This window comes from Triticum urartu, chromosome 1A (genome assembly GCF_056163025.1).
Source record: "Triticum urartu cultivar PI428250 chromosome 1A, HENAU_Tu73, whole genome shotgun sequence".
Taxonomy (NCBI): Eukaryota; Viridiplantae; Streptophyta; class Magnoliopsida; order Poales; family Poaceae; genus Triticum; species Triticum urartu.
Window position 1 is genome coordinate 481,447,287 of NC_141873.1, and position 4,308 is coordinate 481,451,594.

General features: G+C 46.7%; 1 pseudogene; it reads left to right on the top strand.

The window, feature by feature from the left end:
• Positions 1-2,015: 2,015 nt before the first annotated feature.
• Positions 2,016-2,963, top strand: LOC147991807 (L10-interacting MYB domain-containing protein-like; annotated as a pseudogene).
• Positions 2,964-4,308: the final 1,345 nt, after the last annotated feature.

Here is a 4,308-nt window from a genome sequence, read left to right on the forward strand (position 1 = left end):
GATGGGACATGGGCGTCTCCACTTCCCCATGCTACCTTGGCAACTGCCCGACTTGACGAGTCCCTACTGTATGTAGAGTAAAATCATCATTACCTGTGATCGTGGGGATCGCCGGTTGGCCTTCTCCTGCTATAAATGAGGAGGGGGCGGAGCCCCCGTCGCTCATCCCTTCCTGCTCCACTTGATTATTCTCCCTTGCTTCATCGCTAGGAGCGACACTCATGGTGCTGATACGGAGGTTCTCGGCCGCAGAGAAGGGAAAAAAGCCCCGCGACGAGCCTGGGCCACTTCCGCCGAAGAAGAGGCTGGCCCACCGCCGCGATGTAGTCGTGAGGCCGGAGGTGTGAGTGGCCACCTCCCGGTTACCCGTTGCCTCTGTACGCCCAAGCCGAGGGCTCTGGAGGGAGAGGCGGCGAGCGGCGCCGTAGCCGTGGTCGCCGCGCCGTGGTGACGCACGTCGTCGCCCCAGGACCCCATGCCGCGGACTCCTCGCGTGAACTCATGATGTGGGCGGCGATGCCTCCGCGCACTTGGATTCGCTTTCCGCAGTTCTTCTCCGCCGAGATGCCGCCGAGGGGCCCCCTCGAGCTTTGGCTGCAGCACGCCGACCGCGATGCCCCGGCGACTGGAGCGGAGGTTGAAGCTGTCTCCCCAAGCAAGATCCTCATGACCCGTGGCAGGGGCGAGGTTGCTCGAGTCTGCCATGCGGAAGGCGCCCTCATCACCCATTTTGAGTACGATGGCGCCTCCACAATGCTCTTCAAAGTCTTCGACGAGGAAGGCCGCCGCCTGGAGTGCTGTCTAGGAGGGGGTCGTCGGGACGGCGCAGCGGCCAACGCCGAGCCTACCGCTTGCTTCGCCAGCAGCTCCTCCAGCAGTAGCGGCGGCGCTTGGGAGTCCAGCGACTCTCCTGAGCCCTACGAGACCCCGGAGACGAGCGACGACAGCTACGTGCTCCCGAGCTCTCGCCGTGCCTGGAGCAAGGCCGCAGCGTCCGGCCGCCGCCGTCGCTGATCTGGATGGGGTTGGCGTCGGCCTCCCATGGCCCACTGTTGATGATGGCATCGGTCGCGCTGGCGCGTGTAGATAGGGCCCCTAGAAACTCACTTCTTTTGTTCCCTGCGAGGAATTGAGATGGACCCCGCGGGGCATGTAAAGGGTATGTAATGTCTTCTGTTGATATTATCCTCATTATGAATATTTGCGAATGCATGTCCTGTTTCGGCTCGGTCTCCCCTTTCCAACCCCACGGTAGCTTGGTGCTCTATGCCGACAGGTCCCGGTCCCCAGGCAGGCTGCAGCCGTCGCTGGTATGCCAGGTCGCGATGCCATGGTCAAGGCCAGGAGGTGAGCGGCCTGAGGTGTACATATGTCGTATGTACATTTTTCCTAAGCATATGCCGTATGTACATTTTCATGCTTAAATTGGTGTTTGTATAGTCAGGTTTTTCTCTTTTCTATGTTTGTCAAAAAGCTTAGTGATGTTTACACAGCTCCATTACATGTCACTGTATATATTTTTTCCTCGGTAAATGCAAGACATTGTATTTAATACTAGCCCCCTATATAATGTAAGTATGCCATGATGGGCATATGAATTGCCCAGTCCTGTAGGCTGCTTACTGCCTAGGCATTCTCAACATATACTTGTAAGATTTTTTTGCACGAATAGTACACATGGGTCTGACACTTCCAGTGAGTTGTAATCTAGATACTTGTACTGTCAATGATTTTGTTTCCATGACTAGTTATTTGTCATAGTGAGTTCCCAATTTATGACCAAGAATTTCCTCTGTTTCTTTTATTTGCTTGTACACATGGGTCTTTGAAATCTGGTAGTATTGAGATTTGCTTAAGACAATATTATTTGTTTTGGGATATTCTTAAGACATTATTACTTGTTTGTATTATTGTAGCTTTGCTGATTCTTTTTCACCTAGGAGCATGTTTCATGATTGTTCATCCATATGAGTTTAGTTGTAATGCTTGCAATTAATGTGTAATTTTCTTGAAGAATGTCTGCCGATTGGAGTGGTGATAACACTACGATCTTGACCGAGCTCTTTGTCCAACAAGTGTGTGCTGGTAATAGGCCGGACAAGCACTTGACCCCAAATGCTTATGAGGAAGTTGCAAAGGATTTCAAAATCAGAATAGGTTTGGAGTACACCAGGCTCCAACTAAAGAACAAGTGGGATAATTTGAAGACTGATTACAGCAATTTCAGAAAACTCGAGTTAAAGGAGACTGGAGGTGGGTGGGTCTATGAGAGAAACACCATCAAACAAGATGCTGAATCGTGGAAGAAAGCAAAGATAGTGAGTCACGACTTTTCCTATTTTGTCTTATCATATAAGCAATTGTTCAGTGAGTAGTGATGCTAATTGATCTTTGTTTTGTTATATTTCAGGACATTCCTGGATGTGGCAAGTTCCAAATGAGTGAAATTCGAAATGAGAGTAACTTATCTATCATGTTTGGTGACATCACAAGTGATGGTACAGATCACTAGAATCTTGCTCCAGGCACCATTCCCCAGTCTAGCAGTGCAACTTCAGTTTTCAATGTGGACAACATACAAGATGTTTATCTGGAGGAGACCCAAACAGGTGAGTCACATGCTGATGGAAAAGGGAAGAAACTTGGCAAGTTTTGTGGATGACAATAACAAGAAGCCGAAGACATCACTGATTATACAAGAGCAGATAACAAGGGTTGGAGATATAGCTGAGAGGACCCAATCCAGCTTTGAGTCATACATGAAGAAAGAAGAAAGTTCATCGGTTACTTTTGTGATGGATCTGGTTGTTGAGTGCGGTGCAATAGTAGGTAGTGATGAATATTTCATTGCTAATGAACTATTTGTGAAGAGAGAGCAGAGAGAGATGTTCCTGTACATGACTGAAAGTGCTGCTCATTTAGATTGGTTGCATAGGAAATACAACACCAAGTATGGACATTAGATGCTACTGATGTTTCTACCTATTAGGGTGTAATACTAATTTAAAGTCTGGACTTAACTATGTACTCTATGGTTTACTTGTAAGACTATTTGGGTTGTAACGTTACTCTGTTAGTCCTATTCTTCCCTTGTTTCAGTTGTGGCTTTCGTTTACCTTGTTTCAGCGGTGTGTCTTCAATCTTGGTAATATTTCTTGTAATCTTACTTATGTTCCTGCTATGACTCATCTTGTTGATGGCTAAATGATAAATGCTGTTACATATGACTTGTCTTTAATGTTAGTATTACATTCTTACTTATCTTTTTGCTATGAGTAATGTAGCGACCCGACCTCAAACGGGCAAGTCTTTGTGCTTCAGTGTCATCCATGGATCGGTAATGCTAGCACACATAGTACTCGAGGATTTATAACAGAGTAGCAAACACTTATTACATCGAATGTCTCAAAAGAGAACTTATTACAATAAATATGGCTTAAGGCAATCTAATACGATAACAGCGGAAGGCTTGGAAGATAAAGTGAGTCCATCAACTCCAACGACATAGCTGAGCTGCACGGCAACGACCTAACGAACCTTACTCCTCGTCTGAAAAGTCTGCAACATAATATGTTGCAGCCCGAAAACGGGTCAGCACATGGAATATGCTGGCAAAGTAACACAGTAGAGCAAGAACAAAATAATGCTATCACTACATGCATATTTGGCTGGCGGAAAGCTCTATGGTTACAGTTTTTGCGAAAAGCCAATTTTTTCCTACAACAAAGGAATAGATTTTATTTAACTATCATGGTAGTTGAAACATCATTGAGAAGGTTCCTCCAACTCAATCCCAATTAAAGTAATTAACAACCCAACAATATTAATTTAGAGTGATGAGATACTTATGATACTCCAAGTACTAGATACTCAAGATGTCCATAACCGGGGACATGGCTAACCATGATTAGTTTGTACACTCTGCAGAGGTTTGCGCACTTTTCCCCACAAGACCCGATCTCCTCCATTGGATTTCCCGCACTACATGGTATTTGAGAAACGGATGACTGAGACACAGTCTTTCGGAAGCATTAACCCCTTACTCCGGGCAGACCATACCAACCTACAACCCTCTACCTGCTGATCCACATCTTCGGGAGCATCACGCAACTTACTCAACTATGCTAGAGCCCATAATAGCTTCTGGCTGCACACAGAAGTTTCTAGAATGAAAATATCTCAGTTCCCTTTGAGCCTGGGTGGCGGACCATAGGATTATCACACGGGTACTCCGGGATATCCTAGGACAACACTGGATTCTCCAGGTGCCCAACAAATAATCCACCCAGATGTGTATTCAAGTTGCCA